A 26,631-nucleotide genomic window follows, 5' to 3' on the forward strand; every position below is an offset into this window, starting at 1 on the left:
CCCCACTGCGCTATCTATTGTGTGGCGCTGAGAACTTCTTTGTGTTTGCAATATGTTCATTTCATTTTGCATTATGTCCCTATGACCAATGCCATCACTTTCTTCAACTATATTTCAGGAAAGCCACTAAAAATAATATAACAATCTGAAGGTGTTTTCTATGGAAAATCTAGAACTATTATTTGAACATGAAAAATCAATATATATTTGTGTATATTAGCACCCAATTTGAAAGATAGACTCCATGCATTCTAAAACAACACCTAACAATGAATAGATCCATCTTAGCCCGCTCAACTATCAGAGATGTCTAGTTTTCACCCTCAACTATGAAACAGAACATTTAACAGCCTATCCATGTTGGTGCTGCCACATTTGGTACATGCCATCCACACGACCATAAAATTTTCTTGGCAAGCAGCAAGCTCAGCTGCGCTGACTGCAAAACCGTGGCCATCTACTAAACCATGTCAAAAACTCAAAATTTAGATATCTTCGAACTAAGCTTTCCAAGCAAGCGAATGCAGTTACTCACGACTCTATTACAATAAATAGAGCTATAGATATGTATATACATGTAGTAGTGTTACTTTATGATATGTGGTAATGATGAAGGTGGGACACCATTGTATAAGTAACTACTATATGGAGATTCAGACATGTCTTTTGCACCAGCTTCTTGAGCAGATATGCCTACTTGGAGTTGATATGAACCATGCAACAATAATACAAATCTCAGAGAAGCTACAAAAGGAAATAACAGAACATAGCAGTAAGGTGCTGCCATCCTATATAGAAAATACTTACCACTTAAATGCGGAAACAATTATTAGATAAAAAATAATGTAACAGGGATAAACTTACCGTAGCATCAACCTTATGAGAGCAAAATGTCAAGCAACTGTCTTGCTCCATAAATTTCGGCTGCATATATAACAAAAGGAAAGGCAAGTAGATCAACATATAGAGTCAAGTACGGGCATCTTTGGTTCAAGGCTAACTTTGCTTAAGCATTGTGTGGCTTACCGCAAAAGAATGGCTAACAAAATTAAAGCCACAAGTGTGGCAAAAGATTGTGTCTATGACATATGGGCCATATAGAGAAGCTACGGAAGTAAATAACAGAACATACTAAAGTAAGGTGTTGCCATCCTATGTAGAAAATACTTACCACTTAAATGCGGAAACAGTTATTACATAAAAAAATAAAGTAACAGGGATAAACTTACCATAGCATCAACCTTATGAGAGCAAAATGTCAAGCAACTGTCCTGCTCTATAAATTTCGGCTGCATATATAACAAAAGGAAAGGCAAGTAAATCAACATATAGAGTCAAGTACGGGCATCTTTGGTTCAAGGCTAACTTTGCTTAAGCAATGTGTGGCTTACTGCAAAAGAGTGGCTAATAAAATTAAATCCACAAGTGTGGCAGAAGATTGTGCCTATGACACATGGGCCATATAGGTAGTTAAGTGTGTGGTAAAAAATGTGTATGTACCTCAAAAACGGTGGCTTGCCTACGGTTAAGCGTGGTAAGTTGTGCAAAATATTGTGTCTATGACACATGGGCCATATAGGTAGTTAAGTGTGTGGCAAAAAAAGAGTATGTACCTCAAAAAACTGTGTCTCCTATGGTTAAGTATGGCAAGTTGTGCAAAAGATTGTGTCTATGACACATAGGCCATATAGGTAGTTATGTGTGGCAAAAGAATAAGTATGTACCACCAAAAACTGTGGCTTGCCTATGGTTAAGCGTGGCAAGTTGTGACTAGGAACCAAATAACCCCTAAGATTGGCAAGTAGTTGCCACTATACTGCATATTCTCTCTCTTGATTTAACAATTTTCTATTAAAAAATATAGCGAATGAACTAAATGAAACACATTTGCAGAATCATTGGAATATCCATAAACTACAATTTCAACCTTTACTGTTAATGTTCATCTTATAATATGTTCATTTATCTTGATGCAAATTGCACTACTAATTTGACGATTTTCCATCTGAACTTCTGGAATGGGATGTGCTAATTAATTGCAAGCACTACAGCCTTCTAGATAGCAGAAGGTACATGGGGTATATCATCAATATTTAATGTACAGGTGGCTAAGGTAATTTATTTAGTTGAAACATGCTTCAAGTGCTGCAAAAGGATTTTGCTTCGTCCATCCTATGGTTAAATACAATAGAAAATTTGCAGTGCATACAATAGGAACATTAAAGCTTAAAACCATGAGCTAGTTGAATTGGCATACCTCTAAGAAACTTGGGCTCATACTAACTGCAGAAGCCAACTCCACTATATGTCCCAAATTTAAAGTTACACAGTTCTCCAAAGACGAACCAAGTAGATCAATTGGTATTTTACCCTAGAAACATTTCCCTTCAGGCTCTGACAAAATGCATCACATGGATGATAGTAAATAACTGCACTCAACAGCACTACAAATCATAAGTGTTTTCTGAGATTCAATGTGTTCTTTACACTTCATTTCAGAAGGCACATGTGCTAGCTATACTAGCCAGTATGGGAGACTGACAATAACTATAACACAAAAGGAGATAAAATAATATAAACTAATGGCATACATGGCCTAGCAGCCCCTTGTCAAAAACCAATAATGCAATGTTTAAGGATACTTTTCATTTGATTCTCCTAACCATAGTAAAGTCGGTAAACATAGCCAGATCTTGCTCACCTACACTTTGTTAAGTAGTTATCAATGGATTAAAGGAATGTTTGTTAAATATTTTTGATTTACAACGACTATAATACTAATCTTCCATGCAAGAGGAGGTCTGGTAAGTTGATGTTAGCTGTGAGATAGGTGGCTGCAAGGGTTGGATTGGTTTGGACAAGAATATTGGGCGTGAACTAGCTTAGCATAGTGGGAGATAAACATAGTTTGATCACTGGTCTTCATTTTGTCAAGAACTGGGCATTTGAGCATACAATTGTATCTTCAACCACATGATAAGCAATAGTAACTGGCTAGTGCTAGCTCAACCTGTGTGGCACACATTTTGTGTGGCACACATTTTGTGTGGCTATCTAAATGTCTTACTTGCTACTCCCTCTGTAAACTAATATAAGAGTGTTTAGATCACTACTTTAGTGATCTATAAACGCTCTTATATTAGTTTACGAAGGGAGTAAGTTTTAACATATTGTGTTAAACAACGGTAAGCATGCGCTTATTCTAGTAACTATTAGTATTTTTTTCACAAAATAACAACCACAAACTTACGTTGGAGAGCAGAGCCTTCCACATGGTCCACAGTGCAGTTATTTTCACCAAGATTTTCCCCAACTTGCCCTTCCGAAACTAAAAAGGGAACCAAATGTGATGTTGGTGAAGAAATGTAAAACCATAAACATCACATGTGAAGCACATCATATCACAGCCGATAAGGATAATGTTAAGGTTGCAAGCTCGGGAGGTTGATAAATTCTTGATGTCTAGAGTTATGAATGTAGCTTTGATGCGACCTTTATTACCAAATTCACTAAAAGCTGTAAGCAAACAAGCCCGACTAAATAGATATATCGGAGAATGCTGCAAAACAAGGAGGAGAGGCGGAGGCATGTGGCCACAGCCAAGACATAGAGACGCGCGGGAGGCCACTCTGATGTCCATGGCGACACCTCACCGGGAACCCTCGCGGTCGCCAGGCCACGCGTGAGGCATAAGGAAGAGCAGGCGCTCGGAGGCGGAGCGGCACCGGGGGAGTGAAGCGCGGGATACGGGTGGCAGCGGCCGGGAACGAAGGCGGCGGCAGCGCTCGAGAGAGAGGTGGGAGGGGGTTACTGGGGTGAGTGTTTTTTTTTGACCGGTCTCCGGGGGGCAGAGAAAGGCCGCAGCGGGCCTCGACCGAGTTTTTCAGGGCTCACGTGCCTGTGTGCTTGTTTGTTAAAACTATAGTCTGTAGAAACTAGAAAGGACGATGCTATGTTCCTGTCTAATTGTCTCTTTCTCTGAATATTTTGTTTAGAACTTGTTCATAGAAGATTTGAAAATTCTGGAGAGGAGATAGATTGCAGTAGTACAACCTATCACATGATGGAGAAAAGGAGCCTAGAGAATAACATTTGGCTTGAGCTGGAACATGAGGTATATGCTTTTTCAGTTCACACATTGTTTTTACTGTTTTCAGATAATGATGGTTCAGTTGTGCCAATTAAATAGTAATTCAGTACATATGTTATCATCTGACCAGGTGCTTCAAACCTTAGGGATTTCTTCTACTGAATGGGCTTGACCAGCAAGGACATAGAAGCACTCTTGGGTGGACATACTCTGTTAATGCCACAACGCCTTATTGTCGTATTCAGATCATTGTTCCTCAATCATAAGTTAAACCCTTAATCTGCATTCTACATTTTTAGGAGAGAAGCTCGTATGGATAGCTCGGGATTCGACTTGGACAAAAGATCCTCTGAAGTTTCATAACTCCTACTTCATGTAAGCTTAATCGTCGTGGTTGTAGATTGCAACACATTGGGTAAAGATTATATATAGCTGTAATGTCATCAGTGCAACATTGTGAAGTCGTACATCACTGGACTTCATCTTTTGTATATGCTGCAATGAGCTTCTCAAAGGGGACTCCAACGGACTCATGAAGCTTCTTACAGACAAGTTTCTCGTGGAGGATCAAGCTTTCCGTCCCTTATTTAAATTATTATACGCAAAGGTAAAGAAGAGTTGAATTCATCTTCATTAGCTTATTGGACACGTTGGCAGAACACGTTCTTCAGGGACTACACGAAGTCGCACAAGAAGCTTTCTGAGCTCTACTTTACTGGCGTGGACATGCAGAGATAGAGCCAAGAGGGCTGTCATAAGAACTATCACTGTCTTCGCAGTTGCAGTTGCCGTGATTGCCTACACTTACATCTTTGAATCAAAGAGGAGGCACTATGGTTAGACTTCAAGTCTCCATGTTCAGATGATTGCAATTCAGTTATGGGTTCTGATGAACAAAGTTAATCGTCCATTGAGATGTTGTGCACTCGTATCTGTAACTAATCTGCTGATACAGTGATGAGGATGCAGGTATATGCTATCATCCATGCAATATTGTTAATGGAATAAGAAAACTGTCAATTATGCAAGTACATAGTGCAAATAGGAAAGTGAAAGGGGCGCACCCCACCAGGCACCGCCCCTACTTCCTTTCAGGTGGGCACAAAGATTGTTCCCAAAAAAATAGAAAGGTCGTGCAGAAAGAAAACACAATCCAGAATTTCATCACAAAGAACATCAAGATATTAGTGGTGAAGTGAGAATAAAATGTTTGGTTTTACCTAACTGTAGCAGGTGAAATGATCCACCAGCCAATAGCAGCAAAGTGAGATTTGAATAAATACAGCGCAAATGGAACCTTGCATCAAACTTTACCTTGTAGCTTCCACATTTTTACCAAGCAGAAGGGGCAAGCAAAATCTTCAGTGGATGGTAAGAAAAGACCAATATAAGAAACAAAAAAAATAAGAAGAGCAAAGAATCACGAACCAACCAGAAGTTTTTTACCAACAAATGTCAATAAGTGATGTAAACTGACCATAGGTAATTGCGCGAATCTAACGCTGGATCTTTGTCATGATCAGCATTCACAACAAAGGACTAAACAAACACGACTGGAGCTATACGGCACTCAATCAACAATATGTACATTAGTACATGCGGTCATGGGTAAACATATGCCTTAAACTGCACGACCAAATACAGCACATAGCACTCCTTTTATGATTAAATTAAGATACTTTGGTCTCCCATGCTGAACACGTTCATAAAATTTATTCTTCCAATTTCAATGTAACACTATCCTTCTAAAGCACTACAGATCATATGAGGTCTGTGCTTTCTGTCTTATGCACCAGCATTTTCAGTAATTGCATCTTTTTTAACGGAGCATATCTGACTTTTGCGTTTAAGGTAATGACATAGAACTTGATTTTCAGAACAAAAAAATGCACAATTCATAATTAATCAAATGGATATGACTGGTGTTGTAAAGAGAGAAATTTATAAGCCATTTCTTATGTTAAAAACATATCGGTACATTAAAACCATTATACTTACCATTACCAAACTTAGTTCCAGGATCATATACTAACCTAAAGCGTAACAACGTAAAGTTCTCCACTAGGTTACTAGCTATGGCACCACAATTAGTGTCACAAAGTAATAAGATTACCACCATCAAACAGAAGTAGCTATTATTCCAACATGTGTACCATGAAAGGGTCTTAGCAGAATATATTTTAATAGTTCAATGCTGGTGAATCATTTATTCAGATATCTAACATATCTAGTTCATTACTTTACACAGTCAGGTATAAGGAGAAAATGTGGAACACCTAAAAAAATCCCGCACACATGATACAAACCAGTGTGAGTGGAAGTGTGGAACTGAAAAACACATGAACGCAAATGTTTGTGCAAGGGATAACCTTCAGTATTTTGCATAGTATTGCAGTAGTACTTGAAGTTGAAAAGCACATTACCAGCTCTCAACCTGTGTGGAAAAAAAATATCTTCTCAATTGGTCATATTGAAACGAAAATGCATTTGTAGAGATGAAAGTAAAAGCAAAGTGTCACACTAAGACCTGGCCAGACAACAGGTGCTTCGGTTAGGCTTAGGTCACACAAGAGCAAAACAAAACTCAGCCGGTAGCCAAAACATCACCACTAGGCACTAACAGAAATTTGATATATTGACTCCATTCCTTTACCTGCCCTTTCAGGCATCTAAATCTATATAGAAGGTACCAATACATGTTTGTGGAATCCACACAATTTGAACCATCCATCCAACTTTCACCGAATGATTCAGAATTTTAGTTGGACTTTCTCAGATTCAGCTTTAGTTGCACAATAATCCTCTTAATAAACCTCCATCTTATTTATTTTCCTCCTACCTTAATTGTAAGTGAAATCCTAATCCCTCCTCTGATTTCTCTCATGTGCACTCACTCACTCTACGTCCTCTTCTCTCAACAACGATTTATGGGCAAGATGACATATTTCCCCCCTCTTCTCCCCACACACACATGTCCACTTCCCTCTTGATATCTGCCACCTTTGCGGCTCACCTGCCAACCGCTCCCCACTGCGCTATCTATTGTGTGGCGCTGAGAACTTCTTTGTGTTTGCAATATGTTCATTTCATTTTGCATTATGTCCCTATGACCAATGCCATCACTTTCTTCAACTATATTTCAGGAAAGCCACTAAAAATAATATAACAATCTGAAGGTGTTTTCTATGGAAAATCTAGAACTATTATTTGAACATGAAAAATCAATATATATTTGTGTATATTAGCACCCAATTTGAAAGATAGACTCCATGCATTCTAAAACAACACCTAACAATGAATAGATCCATCTTAGCCCGCTCAACTATCAGAGATGTCTAGTTTTCACCCTCAACTATGAAACAGAACATTTAACAGCCTATCCATGTTGGTGCTGCCACATTTGGTACATGCCATCCACACGACCATAAAATTTTCTTGGCAAGCAGCAAGCTCAGCTGCGCTGACTGCAAAACCGTGGCCATCTACTAAACCATGTCAAAAACTCAAAATTTAGATATCTTCGAACTAAGCTTTCCAAGCAAGCGAATGCAGTTACTCACGACTCTATTACAATAAATAGAGCTATAGATATGTATATACATGTAGTAGTGTTACTTTATGATATGTGGTAATGATGAAGGTGGGACACCATTGTATAAGTAACTACTATATGGAGATTCAGACATGTCTTTTGCACCAGCTTCTTGAGCAGATATGCCTACTTGGAGTTGATATGAACCATGCAACAATAATACAAATCTCAGAGAAGCTACAAAAGGAAATAACAGAACATAGCAGTAAGGTGCTGCCATCCTATATAGAAAATACTTACCACTTAAATGCGGAAACAATTATTAGATAAAAAATAATGTAACAGGGATAAACTTACCGTAGCATCAACCTTATGAGAGCAAAATGTCAAGCAACTGTCTTGCTCCATAAATTTCGGCTGCATATATAACAAAAGGAAAGGCAAGTAGATCAACATATAGAGTCAAGTACGGGCATCTTTGGTTCAAGGCTAACTTTGCTTAAGCATTGTGTGGCTTACCGCAAAAGAATGGCTAACAAAATTAAAGCCACAAGTGTGGCAAAAGATTGTGTCTATGACATATGGGCCATATAGGTAGTTAAGCGTGTGGTAAAAAACGAGTATGTACCTCAAAAAATTGTGGCTTGCCTACGGTTAAGCATGACAAGTTGTGCAAAATATTGTGTCTATGCCACATGGGCCATATAGGTAGTAAGTGTGTGGCAAAAAAAGAGTATGTACCTCAAAAAACCGTGGCTCCTATGGTTAAGTATGGCAAGTTGTGCAAAAGATTGTGTCTATGACACATAGGCCATATAGGTAGTTATGTGTGGCAAAAAACAAGTATGTACCTCAAAAAACTGTGGCTTGCCTATGGTTAAGCGTGGAAACCAAACAACCCCTAAGATTGGCAAGTAGTTGCCACTACACTGCATATTCTCTCTCTTGATTTAACAATTTTCTATTAAAAAAGATAGCGAATGAACTGAATGAAGCACATTTGCAGAATCACTGGAATATCCATAAACTACAATTTCAACCTTTACTGTTAATGTTCATCTTATAATATGTTCAGTTATCTTGATGCAAATGGCACTACCAATTTGATGATTTTCCATCCGAACTTATGGAATGGGATGTGCTAATTAATTGCAAGCACTACAGCCTTCTAGATAGCAGAAGGTACATGGGGTAGATAATCAATATTTAACGTACAGGTGGCTAAGGTAATTTATTTAGGTTAAACATGCTTCAGGTGCTGCACAAGGATTTTGATTCGTCCATCCTATGGTTAAATATTACAGAAAATTTGTAGTGCATACAATAGGAACATTAAAGCTTAAAACCATGAGCAAGTTGAATTTGCATACCTCTAAGATACTTGGGCTCATGCTAACTGCAGAAGCCAACTCCACTATATGTCCCAAATTTAAAGTTACACAGTTCTCCAAAGACGAACCAAGTAGATCAATTGGTATTTTACCCCAGAAACATTTCCCTTCAGGCTCTGACAAAATGCATCACATGGATGATAGTAAATAACTGCACTCAACAGCACTACAAATCATAAGTGTTTTCTGAGATTCAATGTGCTCTTTACACTTCATTTCAGAAGGCACATGTGCTAGCTATACTAGCCAGTATGGGTGACTGACAATAACTATACCATAAAAGGAGATAAAATAATCTAAACTAATGGCATATATGGCCTAGTAGCCCCTTGTCAAAAATCGGTAATGCAATGTTTAAGGATACTTTTCATTTGATTCTCCTAACCATAGTAAAGTCGGTAAACATAGCCAGATCTTGCTCACCTACACTTTGTTAAGTAGTTATCCATGGATTAAAGGGATGTTTGTTAACTATTTTTGATTTCCAACGACTGTAATACTAATATTCCATGCAAGAGAAGGTCTGGCAAGTTGCTGTTAGCTGTGAGATAGGTGGTTGCAAGGGTTGGATTGGTTTGGCCAAGAATATTGGGCGTGAACTAGCTTAGCATACTGGGAGATAAACATAGTTTGATCACTGGTCTTCATTCTTGTCAAGAAATGGGCATTTGAGAATACAATTGTATCTTCCACCACATGATAAGCAACAGTAACTAGCTAGTGGTAGCTCAACTTGTGTGGCACACATTTTGTGTGGCTATCTAAATGTCTTACTTGCTACTCCCTCTGTAAACTAATATAAGAGTGTTTAGATCACTACTTTAATGATCTATAAACGCTCTTATATTAGTTTACAGAGGGAGTAACTTTTAACATATTGTGTTAAACAACGGTAAGCATGTGCTTATTCTAGTAACTATTAGTATTTTTTTCACAAAATAACAACCACAAACTTACTTTGGAGAGCAGAGCCTTCCACATGGTCCAGAGAGCAGTTATTTTCACCAAGATTTTCCCTAACTTGCCCTTCCAAAACTAAAATGGGAACCAAATGTGATGGTGGTGAAGAAATGTAAAACCATAAACATCACATATGAAGCACATCATACCACAGCTGATAAGAATAATGTTAAGGTTGCAGGCTCGAAAGGTTGATACATTCTTGATGTCTGGAGTTATGAATGTAGCTTTGGTGCGACCTTTATTACCAAATTCACTAAAAGCTGTAAGCAAACAAGCTCGACTGAATCGATATATCCGAGAATGCTGCAAAACATTATGCATTAGTGAGATAAGAGATCATTTGGTACAAAATGTTGCATGTGTGGAACTAAAAAAAGGTAGACTTACCCGTTCAAGCAAAATATTACTGGTAGGTGCAGCCAACAGAGCATTTAGAGGAAAGATATTCTGTTCTAGCAACTCAGTATTTATACTTCCAGATAGTGATGACGTTATCTGAATCCTACATCCATAGCACAAACTCTGATCAGTATTTACACGATGAATAGACAATCAAATCCAAAAGTGGCTAGTACATAGTTTAACAGACATTACACATGAGAACTTAATCACTTGGGCCTTGCTTGGCCAAGCTACCGTTGTATGCTTCTACTAGGGTGCAAGATAAAAAAAGGTGCGCTTTAAGCGCGCCTAGGCTCTAGGCGTTGGCAAAACGCATTGCGCATAACTACGCCTAATATGTGCATAATTGTGCATAAGCATGCCCTTTGGTCAATAAAGCGCAAGGCAGTGGCAAAACGCACAATTAACGCCTAGCACTTTTTTGAACAATGCTATGGTGTGTTTGGTTTTGGGGCATGGGGTGGACTGTCACAGGTTGGTTCTGCAGCTGGCACTGGTTCTTGTGTTTGGTTTGAGAAGAAACTGGAACGGACTGATTCCCAACAAGTGGATATACCCCTCCGATGCCAAACCAACAGATTCCACCAAATCGGTGGAATCACATGGTTCCTCATCTAGTAGCGATAAAAATACAAATAAAATGAGCTCGTCTCACCGCCATGTCTCTCACACCCTTGTAACTCACCCCCTCGACCTGTGGAGGAGCACCACCCAGGGCCACAGCGGCAGGCCGCAGTCATTATCCGGTGGGAGGAGGCACATGCCGCTGAGAATCTCGAACGGAGCCTGAGGCCACCATCACTCTCAGATTCCTACACGGAGAGTTGAGGCGGGCCTAGGAGTGGTGCTTGCCATCACAGGTGACTATCAAAACTCTCTTGACGGCTTACCAGAGCGAGACGGTGGTGGTTTCGAGCTGTTGGCGGACAAATTTATCGAGGGCCATGAGAAAAGCTAGCGAATTGTTAAAGCCCGGGCACACCGTAAACTAAAGTACTTCACTTTTCTCTATGAAGAACCATACTTTTTTGCAAATACTAAGAGCCATACTTGAATAAACATCATGTGTATAGTACACACACTAAAGTTCCATAGATCACAAATGTACCAAATGTGTAATACAATATATAGTACCGCCTCTGTTTCAAATACCAGGCGTATTAAGTTTCAGTAGAATAAACATTTGACCAGGAATTAAACTATTACTATGTAACAATTGTGCTACAAAAACATAACCACAAATTTGTGCTTTAGAAGATGAGTCTAATGATATCAATTTCAGTCCACAAAATTGTACTTTAGAAGATGAGTCTAATGTAATGCTCATGCTAGGATCACAATGTGTGTGAGTGTGTGACCCCTCCGACATGACCTATCTGGAAAAATATCCTAACCCTAAAACAGAGCGCCTCACTCATGTGTACCGCATGTAGGAAAACCCATGGCAAGATTCCAGTCATGCCATGTCACCGCCAGCATGTCGTTCTTTTGCCTGCCATACCCCGGTTCGATTGAACTAAAATTGATCTGCTTTGCCAAATTAAGGGAGGCAGATGCATGATTTGCAAGGTGGCATGCCTAAGTGTTTCCACTTGCCAAGTTTATCGACTTATGAGCATTTCTCTTCTACTTTTTATGATCATGTATGTGCTAACTGTTGCATAGCCAACCTAGGCAATGGCATTCAGAAGGGAAATTGACAATCCAATTAGTGTCCAAATGACTAAATAAGCATTAAGAATAATGAAAAAAAATCATACTACGTTCTTCAAATTATTGGGTGGAGTAGGATCTACGGTTTGATATTACTGTGTTCAAAGCATTTCCAATTTTATTCAACTCTAATCGTAACAACCTTATGTACGCGGTTCCAAGAGAGCTAAAGGAATCAGCAAAGTACATAATAGTGAAGTCTCTGCAATTCGCAAATAAAAAATAGTGAAGTGTCCGCTATGTAAAAAAGAAAATACGTTTTGAAATAGGACACTCCTTTCTTTTTCTCGACATATTGGATTTGGATCACAACAATTCCGAGTGTCAGCATGTTCTGCAGTAGAGTCAAAGTGTGTACCTCTTTTTTCAGCTTGCATGTATCTTGTAATGAAGGCATCTTTGAAGAAAAGCGGGCTGTAAAAGTCAGTGAGAGATCATTGGTATCTCAAATCACTTCCACATGATGGTTATGTGATAAACACATGTGATTCATGTCAAATGAAGCTGCAAAATTAAGATGGAACTTACATTTCTAATGGCTCGCCGCTGAATGATATTGTATAGCTCAACTGGCTTGCAGTACAACGCGGAACTTTCTTCAACCGCAAGCTGCTCATCTGGAGATAATCGAGCTCTCAGCTGTTGCTGTCGCATCTGGTCTGCAGACTGAGGGTAACTGAATTCACACCCAGCGTCCCTGCATGTATGCAGCACCAACATCAAAAGAAGAAGATACATTCATCTCATCTCACTATTAAGATCAAGAAAAACATCTACCATATATACATGAGTGCATATCTGCAAAGCAGCTGAACAATTACAAAAGAGAGAAGTGCATATTTCAACCCCGAACTCTTGCCGTAATCTAATTTACAACCCCAAACTTCAATACCGTCTAAATTACAACCCCCAAGTCTCAAAACCGGTTAGGATTCAACCCTCCCCTTCCTGTTGACCGGTTTTGACATGGGGTGACCAGTTTTGAGTAGTCAACAAGTCCAATCAGCATGACACGTCAGTTATTTTTTCAAAATTTCAAGAAAAAGTAAATAAAAATCTGTAAGATCAGAAAAAAAAATATAAAAAGCAAAGTTCCGAAAAAATTGTTTGCGAAAAAAGCTAGGGAAAATAAAAAAATGATTTTTTTTGGAAATAATTTTTTCTGGAGTTTCAGTTTTTGGGTTTTTTCTTGATTTTTTTGGAAATTCGTTTTCTTATTTTCCCTATTTTTCGGAAATTGGATTTCTTATTTGTTTTCCTGGATTTTCTTCGATTTTACAGATTGTTTCCTTAGAAATTTTGCATTTTTTGCTGACATGGCATGCTGACTGGACCTGTTGACTGGTCAAAACCGGTCAACAGAGATGGGAGGGTTGAATCCTAGCTGATTTTGAGAGTTGGGGGTTGTAATTTAGACGGTATTAGAGTTCGGAGTTGTAAATTAGACTAGGGCGAAAATTCAGGGTTGAAGAAGTTACAGAACAACTAAGCTACTTTTCAGAATCTAGATACAACTAAGGTGGGCCTCACAGATTTCCAGTGATTAATTCTTAGAAATAAAAATGGCCAATTACTAGTTTCCAGGTGCAACCAGCCGAGATAGGTTACCAACCAGGGATGAGTCAATAGACAATACTCATTTATTAATTTCCAAATGCAACCAAGGTAAGCTCTGAACATTGTACCTATTTTCTTTTTTTCTCCTGGGTTGCCCACACAGACACGACCAGGCAAATTCGACACAACTCAAGTAACAAGTAGCACGAGTATATCATAAGCACAGCAACAACAAAATAGGTTAGGGGGGGAGAGGCGTACGCTGCGTCCCGGGCAGGTAAAGGTAGGCCAGGCATCCTCATCGCTGCCGCCGAGTGCCTCAGGGTCGCGGACGGGTGGATTTAACAACGGGCATCAACCGGCGGGGACTGGTCTAGATGGTGCGCCGGCACACCAGAAATTTATAGAGGTTAAAATTAGTTAGGGTTCGATTTGAGTGATAATAATCACTGGATGACAGAAATCGCGGTCATACCTCAAAGAACAATGTCGAAGCTCGCGGACGGGGTGGAGAGAGCAGGGACGGCGATGGCGGCGGCGTCGAGGCACGTCAGTGGCGGCAGCGTTCTGGTCGTGAGGCCTCGGCGACGGCCCGGCGGCGGAGAGAGATTTAGAGCCGCATTGGGCCGGAAGGGAGCACAAGACGAAGAAGAAATTAGGTTTTCCTTTTCCTCTTTAATTTATCAACTATCTCCGAGCCTCCGCGTCAATTCGAGACTTTGAGCCGTCCGATCATAATGATGAACGTATCGGAAGCATTTGCTTTTTCGAACCTCCACGTCGATTTGAGACTTTGAGCCGTCTGATCATAATCGTGGACGCATCGGAAGGATTTGCTTTTCCAAGCCTCCACGTCGATGTGAGAATTTGAGCCGTCCGATCGTAATCGTGAACGTACCAGAAGCATCTGTTTTTTCGTAAGGCGTTTCTTTCCTTATTCGCGTCATTTCACGTTAGATTTTAGCTGACTGGCCCAACTTATCAGCGTTATTACTCTACAAACTGATCCAGAGACCCTATAGTGAACCAGTCCAACACGCCGTGGGCCTCCACATAATCGCAGAGTGACACGGCCTGTGACCGCTTCTAAGCTGATTCTCCCCGCCCGACGAGCGCCCACGGCGATGTTTTCGCACCGAACCGCATCATCTGCTAGCAGCGTTGTATCCATGCTGATGGGGCTCCTAGTTAATACGTTTACTTCCTTCTTCTGCCGCCATTAATGCAAGATGGTAGTTGATGTGCCGTGTGCGTTAACTATACCTTTTGATTTGCTTCATCTATCTATATAGCCTTTTGGTCATCCCATAATAGTTTTGTGTTCGTTTTTCCCTCCTATCAATCCGCAATGCCTTGTTTTTCATCCACCGCCACCTGAAGAGGAGATGTGATATCATCTATAGGTGGCAAGATCCACACCAGTGGGCGACGTTCTCACAAAGGTGTCGTTGCACTGCCCGTTCCACATTCCATCACTGGCAGAGAAGCATTGAGGGTCGAGGCCAACACGACACACATCGATGAGGGGATGGTGTTCATCGTCTGGATCCACTGGAGCCCACCCACCTTGTTCATCGTCTTGCCTGACCCGACGCTCGCCCGCGAATATGCAGAACTTGTGTGTGTTGATAGTATGCGAAAACATAGGCAGGCAAATGACATCCGCGTACACAGAAGACAACATGATGTGATCACATGAGCAGAACAAAAAGGGATGCTCGGCCCCACAAAAGGATAGCTACCTGCTCGGTGGTAGGATGGTATCTGAACCCTTGGCTTCCCAAAGATGCACATCCTCTTGAATGGTTAGGATCAGGTGCCTCACAAAGGGCGCTTGTCATGGAAGTTGTACTTGTTCCTGAGCTTGCAAAGCTAGCAGGCCGTGAGCACCACGATGGAGGCAATTACCTTGCAAAGGACATCCGACGTCTGATGAAGGGAGCCCGCCCACCACAGCCTGAAGGGAGGAGTCTTGGCTAGGCACAACAATAGTGGATCTGCACCATGAGAAGACTTCATGTCATAGCTACCTGAAGAAAGAGCATCCAGCCAACAGAGGTTGCATGCTCTCTAGCTCATGGTCCCAAAGGGCACAGTAGTCCGCACGCGGCAGACCTCGTCGAGACAGGCGGTCGGCCGTCCAACACCTATTCTGGAGGGAGAGCCAGAGGAAAATCTTGATGTGCAAGTGTGCAACAACACCCATGTTTTCCAGGTGAGACATCGGTGGGGATTCGCGACAGAGCTCAAGAAAAGTGCCGCATCACAAGACTTGGTGGCGTATTGAGCGGAATCCATCCAGCGGCGGCAGAGCTCTGTGTGTGTGAGAGAAAGAGAGAGTGAGGAAGGCCGAAGATGGTGTCATAGGTCGGACCATGGCCGCAGTACCAAGGTCACCGTGAATGCCTTCGAATCACGAACAACAATGCAAGCCCACGTGGAACAAGCCGAGCTTCCTCCGTTTCTTTTTAGTCTGCATATAAGATTTGGTCAAAATCAAACTTTACAAAGTTTGGCTAATTCTATAGAAAAACATATCAACGTATACAATACTAAAGTTATATGTTATGAAAAATAATTTCATCATGCATCAAATAATATCGATTTCATAGCGTTGATGTTGATATCTTTTCCTACAAAGCTAGTCAAACTTTACAAAGTTTTGAGTTTAATCAAATCTTATATGCAAACTAAAAAGAATCGGAGGGAGTAAATGAGAAGTTTGATCTCAGGGTTTGACTTCCCATTGATCCAGTGATTGGTCCAGGACCGAAAGGAGCTCCCATCCCCAACAGGCCACAAAGTGGAGGCGCGGAAGATGGGACCAAGACCGGAGTCAAAACGTGGCGATGCCAAGCTTGAGAAGGACACGCGGCCCCTTAAGATTGTGGATGATGCTTAGGAACTGCTAAATTACGTATACATCTTTGCATCCACTGTGCAACCTTACCTGATCAAATGACTCAACCACATCATATGAAAAGTGAAACGAAAACATAGTGACATTCGTGAGTTTGCGACCTAGCTTCTAGCTTATGTACATTCTTGTCGACGTTTACATCAGACGTCAAGATGGCCGAGTTGGTCTAAGGCGCCAGTTTCAGGTACTGGTCCGAAAGGGCGTGGGTTCAAATCCCACTCTTGACATACTTCTTCTTCTTTTTTTCATTTTATTGTTTAAATAGTCCATCCGTCTTCTATCTTTTTTTCTAGGGGCATCCCCCTTGTATCTGAAATACGTCCCCACAGGTGCAGGACATAAGCTGCTGAACACACGGTCAAATGGAGTAGCTTAGCTTATAGGGTATGACGCGAACAAACTAAAGTCTGTGTGTTGCACTGATAAACAAATCAGAGTCCAATGGAGTTGCGTATACTCATAGCTTGATTAATTTGCATTCTTTCTATAAATAAAAATGCAGCCTACGTTAGTTCACGTTGAGATGAGATCGGCAGACAAAAAAAATCCAGACTGCACCATAAAGCATCTGAACCCAATGTGTAGAGAAACATTAGATATGGACTCCATTAGTTAAGAGCACATGGATATACGTACTCCAACAAGCTGTCAGCAGAAAAACAAATCACAAATTAGAAATGCATCAGCTCCCAAGTCCCAAACAGTTTCCAGGAGCGCATCGTGCTGAATTCCCATAATTACTTTCAGTAGTACAAGTTTTTCTTTTCGAGGGGATTACAGTAGTACAAGTGAGCCAGAGTGCTCCGCGAAATTAGAAATTAAGAGGATGCGAACTTGGCGAGCTCGCCGGGAAAGGGAGGGTCCGGATCTCGGGGGAGAGGAGGGGAGGAGGAAGAGAGGCGAGGGCCATTGCAGCATTGCCACGGGACCGGAGGCGATGATGGGAAGGAAAGCTGTGAAGGTAGGGCTGGCTCGAGGTTGGAGAAGGGAACACAGTACCAGATCATCTTCAATATTGGCTTAGAAAAAATAATGAAATCTTCTATATCTAAATAATTAGCCACGCTAACCTATTTTTCTTATAACATGTAAGTATGTCACCTCAGCATGCAACGTACTCCCTCCGTTCCAACTTACTCGTCGTGGTTTTAGTTCAAATTTGAACTAAAACCACGACGAGTAATTTGGAACGGAGGGAGTACGTGGAAAAGAACAATATCATCGTGCAAATATGCATCGGAATTTTTATATATTATGCTATTTATATTTAATAAATATTTTACAATCATATAATAATCAAACACAATAAAGCTTACGTGACAATATACGGTGCATCATCTAGTTTCAATGTGGTTGCCGCCATTAAGGTTCTCTTTTCCTTATTCTCTTTTTCTAAGCACACGATCCGATTTTGTCTATGTCATACTCAAACAGAGTGCATCGGATCAGGTCGTGAGCACTAAAATAAACACAGGAAACTCCTCGACAGTGGGACTTTGAGCTCACCAATCGATAGTGGTCGGCACACCCTCTAACAGTTGACAAGCAATGGACATCGTGGTCGTCCTTCTAGCCAACCCAAAGGATGCAGCAGATGACACGATTCACGTACCTGGGGATGGACTTGTTGAAGGCGACCATCATAAGTGCACTGGCATTGTGCACATCATGTCTGACTAGCACTAGTGCATCCCTCTTCGACAGCGTGGAATCCCTCCAAGTGACAACTTCTTCTCAAGCCCGTCGATCAGTAGAAGCACGGAGACATAGGTACCTTCAGGGCAGAGGAGGGAAGAACAAGGTAGGGAATAGGGAGATTTGAGATGGGACACGCCATCTTGTTCCTAATGATGTTCAACTAGTGCAGCGAACATTTGGATCATGTGTAGTTGGTGTATAGTCCGGAAGCAACGCAAAAGACTCACAAGAGTTCCCTAATGGCGAGGATGTTGCGTTTGTCTCAGCGACAGAAGACCACTATATCGTCGACACACACACACACGGAGACCATAGATGTCGCATGATGCATGGTGAGGCGGTGGAGGACCCCATGTTGCACCACACGTTGGATCATGGAGTTGAGGATGTTCATGACAAGCGTAAATAGCATCAATGATAAGGGATCGCCTTAACAAGCCCCTTATTGTGAGTCTTGTGACCAATCAGTAGACCCAACACGCTATTGAAGTACACACATGGACGTCGAAGACAGGAAATCAAAATTACACTCCCGCTCACCAGGGCCAAAGCCGAGTTGCCTGAGGAAGAAGGGCCAAGAGACGGAGTCAAAAGCCCCGACGATGTCAAGCTTGAGAAGCATACGAGACACCTTCAGATTATAGAGGATGCCAGTCTAGGAGGAGACTAAGGATTTGCCAAATTACGTATACAGTTTTGCATTCTATGTGCAACTTCACCGAACCAAATGACTGAAAATAAATGAAAACGATTGTGACATTCGTGAGTTTGGGAACTAGTCTGCCATATAAACTTTAATTTCGTCAAAGTGAACAAAACGTCAAGATGGCCGAGTTGGTCTAAGGCGCCAGTTTCAGGTACTGGTCCGAAAGGGCGTGGGTTCAAATCCCACTCTTGACATTTTTTTTTGTAATCTTTTTAACTGTTTTTTGTGCCCATCCAACAGCTGCCTTAAGAGGCCAGCACATTTCGGAATCATAACTACAACAGTAAAAAAAATTAAAATCAAAAGGGTTAGATGGACTAGCTTTTTATATAGCTATAAGGTATGACGCGAAGCAACCAAAACCGACTGCGCCGCGACGGCACAGCAACAGCAGATGGATATGCTAGACAATATATACTCCCTCTGTTGAACCACAAAAACGTCTTATATTTCGGTATAGAGACAGTATGAGATTAGAAAAGCAGAACAGCTTAAACATTCGGTGGAAAAAGAAATCTTGAATCAGAAATGCATGCATCAGCACCGATCTCCAGCAGTTTACAGGAACGCCCAGTGCGTCGGATCAGATCGAGAAGACTAAAATATAAACACCCACAGTACCTTGCATCTGAATTCTGAACTCCCATCTTCTTCCAGATACATGCACCTATCTGCTACTCCGTTTTGATTTGGAAAAGGCTCCGAAGGACCGAGGCAATCAGATGACACATCATCTTTCTGTCCGTCAGACTTTGGAACTACTCAGGAATGCCGTAGTTACAACGGATTTCAACTCAGCGTTCGGATGGAAGTTCGGCCCCGAGCATCTTCAGCGCAAGCAGGATCAATCCACGTGTCCGTGTGGTGTTACACCGTCGGCGGCTCGTGGTGGTCATCACCGATCGATTCGACGCACATATGGTTGTCAACTCCAGAGAATCAATCCTACAGGTTTGTCAAAAAGAGGACTAAAAGGTCCACAACATTTCTTCAAATTCAGCTGAGCAGTGAAGGCGCTGTTGAAATTCTAGCACTACGCTTTCAGACAAATAAATAAATGCAAGACGGTATGACCAGATTATATTATATCTGATGGAAGAAGTTGCTGCTCGGAAACCATAACTGGAACCAGTATGGGCATGGCAATGAGAATGAATCCTGCAGGTTTCACAAAAGAGGAGTAAGACTACATCATTTGTAGACGGCTTGAAGTTCAGCCAAGCGGCGAACTCGCCCTTGAAATTTTAGCAGTCAAGGCGGCAAGGCACATATGACCACATCAGGTTATATCTCAAGAGGAAGAAACTGCTATTTGGAGAACCATAAGCATACTGGGCAATGGCAACGGGGATCAAGAGCTTGCCATGGTCACTAGTAGTAGTAGGCGCTCTGCTGATCGCCATGGTGAGCGCTGGCGACGAGGCCGCGCTGCTTGCTTTCAGAGAGCAGATCAGCGAGCGCGGCGCGCTGGCCTCGTGGAACAGCAGCGCCGGCTTCTGCAGCTGGGAGGGCGTGACGTGCAGCCACTGGACGCCGAAGCGGGCGGTGGCGCTGCGCTTGGACGGCAGGGCATTCTACGGAGCGCTCTCCGTAGCCCTCGGGAACCTCACGTTCCTGTGGACGCTCAACCTGAGCTTCAACTGGTTCCATGGGGAGATTCCAGCAAGCCTTGGCCGGCTCCGTCGACTGCGGAGACTCGACTTGAGCGACAACTCCTTCTCCGGCACGTTCCCTGTCTGCAAAACCTTGATCTCGGCCTTAAACAACTCGTGGACTCAACCCCGCCAGGGCTCGGCACCCTCCACAACATGCGGCAGTTCACTGTCGTCAGAAACAACCTCTCTGGTATGCTTTCCCAAATTCTCTCTACAACTTGTCATCTCTGGAATTACTTAATGCAGGGGTAAATATGCTGCACGGAAGCATTCTGAATGATATTGGAAGCAAGTTCCCCATGATGAAAACCCTTGCCTTGGGTGGAAATCACTTCACAGGAACCATCCCCTCCTCAATATCAAACATTTCTTCCCTTGTAGCACTTGGCCTCGTGCAGAATGGGTTTAGTGGGTATGTACCTCCCACATTGGGGAAGATGGGAGCTCTCCAATATCTGAACTTGGCTGACAATAAGCTTGAAGCGAACGACAACAAGGGGTGGGAATTCATCACTTCTTTGGCAAACTGCAGCCAGCTGCAGAAATTGATACTCAGCAACAATTCTTTTGGAGGACAACTACCAGGTTCAATTGTAAACCTCTCGACAAGTCTCCAACAGTTATACTTAGATGACACTAGGATCTCTGGGATTATACCCGCAGATATTGGCAATCTGGTTGGTCTCAACGTGGTGCTAATAGCAAATACTTCCATATCAGGAGTGGTTCCGGATAGCATTGGTAAGCTAGAGAACTTGATTGAGCTGGGCTTGTACAATAATACATTGTCTGGCCTCGTACCGTCATCTCTGGGAAATCTTTCACAATTGAATAGGTTTTATGCATGCAACAACTTGGAAGGACCAATTCCGGCAAGCATGGGGGAGTTGAAAAACCTCTTCGTACTTGACTTGTCAAAGAATCACAAACTTAACGGTTCGATTCCAAGAGATATTTTTAAACTATCCAGCCTCTCTTGGTACTTGGACTTGTCATACAATTCCTTTTCTGGACCCCTTCCTAATGATGTTGGTAGCTTGGCAAACCTTAACATACTAATTCTAGCAGGAAATCAGGAAGTTATGGAGCGGTTTATAAGTGTGTCTTGGACAATGAGGAAAGAACATTGGCTGTCAAGGTGTTTAATCTTGGTCAATCTAGGTACCAAGAGTTTTGAGACTGAATGTGAAGCCCTGAGAAGGATACGACACCGTTGTCTCGTTAAGATCATTACCTCTTGTTCAAGCATCAACCACCAAGGTCAAGAGTTCAAGGCATTGATTTTTGAGTTCATGCCCAATGGTAACTTGGCTGGTTGGCTTCATCCAAAATCTCAAGAGCCCACTACAAGCAACACACTCAGTCTTGCCCAGAGGCTTGATATTGGTGTCCATATTGTGGACGCAGTAGAATATCTACACAACTACTGTCAACCATCGGTAATCCATTGCGACCTTAAGCCAAGCAACATTCTTCTTTCTGACAACATGAGCGCCCGAGTTGGAGACTTTGGCATAAGGATCCTTCAAGAAAATACAAGCAGGGGAATGCAAAATTCATATAGCTCAATTGGAATAAGAGGCTCCATAGGCTATGTTGCTCCAGGTGACTGGAATTCTTGAATATTAGTATCTTTTACTTTTCACTCAAATATGGCATGCTAACCACACAACTTTGCATAACTGTAGAGTATGGAGAAGGCTCTGTGGTATCCACTCATGGTGATATTTACAGTCTTGGCATATTGCTGCTTGAGATGTTTACTGGAAGAAGCCCAATAGATGAAACATTTGGGGATTCACTGGATCTGCATAAATTTGTCGAGGATGCTCTTCCGGATAGAACCTTGGAGATAGCTGACCCAACAATCTGGCTGCATGGAGAACCAAAGGATGATATGACAAGTAGTAGAATCCAGGAGTGCTTGGTTTCTGTCTTCAGGCTTGGCGTATCCTGCTCAAAGACACAGCCCCGAGAGCGGATGTTGATAAGAAATGCAGCGGTAGAGATGCATGCTGTTACGGCCGTAGAGGCCCACCGGGCAATCTTAGCCCACAAGTTATCTTAGATTAATTCTTATGCAAGTTATCTTAGGCTAGTCGTTTTGAGGTTATAAATATTAGTTGTAAGATACCTTTTCGGATTAAGCAATAAAGATAGTTCTATCATATTGCCTGGCTCCAGAGGAGCCGGAACCCTAGCCGCGCCGAACCCTAGCCGCCGCCGCCCTTCTTCTCCCTCGCGACGGCGCCAACACACCGGAGCCGCCACCCTCGCCCCCAACCCTCGCTGTTCTGCCCGTATAACCTACGGAGTAGAGCCGGTAGGAACCCTAGTCCTACCAATTTGGTATCAGGTACCCGGGTTTCGACCATGTCTTCGCCGCCTCCAATTCCGCCGCCACCGCCACCACCGCCGCTGCCCGTCAACTCCACCACCGCCACCGCTTCATCGCCGGGCGTCACGGCCTCGCTCTCCGCGGGCACCACGGCGTCGCTCTCGGCGCCGATCTTCCCTGTACCCGGCACCGCGCCGGGCCACGGCCTGCCGCCACCCCCCGTCCAACACGCGCCGCCGTCGCCTCCCCCTGTGCCGCAACAGTTTACGCTAGAGGCCATGGCCGGCATGCTCAACGACTTGGTCGTCGCGGTCCAGGGCATCCGCCTCTACTTGGCTAGCCCGTACAGGCTGCCCCCGCAGCTCCATCCGGCCGCGACCGCGGGACAGCCGGCGCTGCCATGGTACTCCGTTCCCGCGGCCATCACCGGGGGTTACCCGGCGCTGCCCTCACCGGCGGCTCCGACGCCGCCTTGGCCACAGTGGCCGACGCCAGCGCTCGCGGCGCCACCCGCGCCGCCAGCAGCCGCCCAGGGCCCGCAGTGGCCGTCCCCGCGGCCATCGTCGGGGGCTACCCGGCGCTACCATCGCCGGCCGCTTCCACGCCGCCCTGGCCCTAGTGGTCGACGCCAGTGCTCGCGGCGCCACCCGCGCCGCCAGCAACCGCCCAGGGCCCGCAGTGGCCGGCCTGGGCCGCGCCACCCACCGCCTCGCCGTCCCTCCCGGCGGCCACAGTGCAGGTTCCGCCGCCGCCACCGCCCAGCCCTAGCCTGGTCCGGTTCGCGCCAGGCGGTCTTCCGATCCAGGAGGTCCGGTTCCCATCGTCACCATCTCCGCTTCCGGGCTGGCTCCACGGGACATCGCCTCCGCCGGTTTACACGGAGGCCCGGGAGCCGTCGGGTTCCCAGTTACAGCCCGGGGCGTCAGGGGCCACGGGGGCCTACGCCGGCCTTCCCACCATGGACCAAGCACCGTCATCAGCTCTCCGCACCGCCGAGGCAGTGGGCCATGGCGTGCCAAACCAGCAGCCGCCCCGGTTTGCCAAGCTCGACTTCGCCACTTATGACGGCTCAGACGACCCGCTTAACTGGCTCAACCAGTGTGACCAGTTCTTCCGCGGGCAGCGCACACCCGCGTCGGAGCGCACTTGGCTGGCTTCCTACCATCTCCGCGGGGCCGTCCAGACATGGTACTACGCCCTCGAGCAGGACGAGGGCGGCATGCCCCCGTGGGAGCGCTTCCGCGAGCTGTGCCTTCTTCGCTTCGGACCGCAATTACGCGGGAGCCGATTGGCCGAGTTGGGCCGCCTACCTTTCACCTCCACGGTGCAGGATTTCGCCGACCGCTTCCAGGCCCTGGCGTGTCACGCGCCAGGTGTGACGGCCCTGCAGCGGGCTGAGCTCTTCGTCGGCGGCCTTCCGGATCACATTAGCGCCGACGTGGAGCTTCGCGGACCCCAGGATCTCCAGTCGGCCATGTACTACGCCCGCGCGTTCGAGCGTCGCGCGGTGGCCATCCAGCAGGAATCACCGTCCCAGACCGTTGGGTCGCTACCAGGGCCGGATTCCGCGCAGGGTCGGCCTGCGCAGGCTTCTGCGGCACCCCTCGCCGCGACCGCGGGACGCCCGTTCGCCGGCTCACCTCAGCCGAGCTCCTCGAGCGTCGCCGTCAAGAATTGTGCTTCAACTGCGACGAGCCCTACACACCTGGCCATGCCTGCCCGCGACTCTTCTACCTGGAGGTTGCAGACTACATTCCGGAGGACGCCGTCGCCGCCGACCTGGCCGCCCCAGCTGTCGAGAAGGTGTTTGACGCTGGTTGATCGCCTCGAGGAGTTCCGCTAGCGCTTCCCCACCTTACAGCTCATGGACGAGCTGTTTGTGCAGGCGGGGAGAAGTGTTACGGCCGTAGAGGCCCACCGGGCAATCTTAGCCCACAAGTTATATTAGATTAATTCTTATGCAAGTTATCTTAGGCTAGTCGTTTTGAGGTTATAAATATTAGTTGTAAGATACCTTTTCAGATTAAGCAATAAAGATAGTTCTATCATATTGCCCGACTCTAGAGGAGCCGGAACCCTAGCCGCGCCGAACCCTAGCCGCCGCCGCCCTTCTTCTCCCTCGCGACGGCGCCAACATGCCGGAGCCGCCACCCTCGCCCCCAACCCTCGCTGTTATGCCCGTATAACCTACGGAGTAGAGCCGGTAGGAACCCTAGTCCTACCACATGCAATCAGAGATGCGTACCTCGGGTTTGCTGGTAAGCATATTGGGGAACATGGAGCAAAAGGGGAGCCTCGGCTCAAGACATTCAATCTGGAATGATATGATCCTGCAATAATAGGAGTTGCATATGTAATTTTAGTTAGCATTTGTTGTCGGAGCTATTTTATTTGCAACTGTATCAGATAAATGTAGAATGTAAAATCCTGGTGTTCTACAATAGCACTATAGCAATAGCAATTTTCAGCATATTACATGGATTCTTAAAATTTGCAAAGATTTGAGAAATCACATCCTCAATCCAGAAGGCTGGCAACATGAATTTATCGCTCCAAGCAAATCAGCAGTCAGACTGTTAACAAAGTACTATCCATGTATACCAAAAAAAAAGACATAGAGGGCATTACCCAGTAGTAACAGAAATTGACCTTAATATTTCACATATCCAGTAAGAAATGCATATATTTGAAAGCACGAGGAATTTGTCACAAAACAGAAATCAGACTAGAAATGCATTAATATCATTCAGTTTCAAAAAGCAGCAAAACATGTAATCCTTCTAACGCGCGTGAAACCAAGTTACCCAGCTACATACTAGCACATCCCACATCAATTCCCATCAAGTACTCGCAATATTCCAACATAATCATTCTCGAAAAGAAAATAACCAGAATCTAAGTAGCAACTGACACCGGACAGTGCTAGTACTACAAGAGAATGTGCACTTGGGGTCATCCTTGATTGATCTGGAGATGGCAGAGTAGAGGAGCAGGACTGCAGGAGGCATAGTTTAAGATTGACTTTCCTTATCTCATTCCTTGCAGCACACACAAAAAACATTGAGAGTAAGCATGTAATTGGCCTATTTTTGGAATAGCCAGCCAATCTCTATGCAAAAGGGAAACTGACATGGAAAAAACAACACCAAGAGACAGCAGAAAGAAAAAAACAATTGCCCACAGGAGTACAATCACTGAGAGTTGCAATAATTGTTATAGCATTGTCGAACCAAAATGTAGTTACCAAAACATGACAGGAAGTACAACCTAAGAGTGAGATTGTGCACCTGGAAGAAGCGACTGTATATTCTGGCAGCCCCAGATTGTGTAATTGCCAGGTTTGAGGCCCCTATCCACCATTTCATCATACAACTGGAATGCCTCTTTATATTACCTACCAGGAAATACCTTTCTATCATCATGACATTAAAAGCTATTTCATTTGGTACTAGATTTCTGTCAATCATCTTATTAAACAACCGAGAAGCTTCATTTGGCAGAAACCATTGATGAGGGCTGTTAACATATAAGGAGTCCATGCAACACCCTTCTCAGCCATCTAAGGTGGAGTTCCATGGCACTGGACAGACCCCCTTCTCTATAAAGACCAGCTATGAGTGGAGAATATGAAGCTACATTCAGTGTCACTCTTATCTTAGCCATCTC

General features: G+C 44.0%; 2 non-coding genes and 2 pseudogenes across 2 annotated transcripts; 3 read left to right on the forward strand and 1 right to left on the reverse strand.

Annotated features, from left to right (window-relative positions):
* Positions 1 to 5,393: 5,393 nt before the first annotated feature.
* LOC119279251 lies at positions 5,394 to 13,944 on the reverse strand (annotated as a pseudogene).
* Positions 13,945 to 16,714: 2,770 nt separating this feature from the next.
* Positions 16,715 to 16,795, forward strand: TRNAL-CAG. Its single transcript has one exon. It is a non-coding gene; the product is annotated as a tRNA-Leu (tRNA).
* A 2,290-nt stretch (positions 16,796 to 19,085) lies between these two features.
* On the forward strand, positions 19,086 to 19,166 carry TRNAL-CAG. Its single transcript has one exon. It is a non-coding gene; the product is annotated as a tRNA-Leu (tRNA).
* Positions 19,167 to 20,310: 1,144 nt separating this feature from the next.
* Positions 20,311 to 22,576, forward strand: LOC119279252 (annotated as a pseudogene).
* The last annotated feature ends 4,055 nt before the right edge of the window (positions 22,577 to 26,631 follow it).

This window comes from Triticum dicoccoides, chromosome 3B, assembly GCF_002162155.2.
Source record: "Triticum dicoccoides isolate Atlit2015 ecotype Zavitan chromosome 3B, WEW_v2.0, whole genome shotgun sequence".
Taxonomy (NCBI): Eukaryota; Viridiplantae; Streptophyta; class Magnoliopsida; order Poales; family Poaceae; genus Triticum; species Triticum dicoccoides.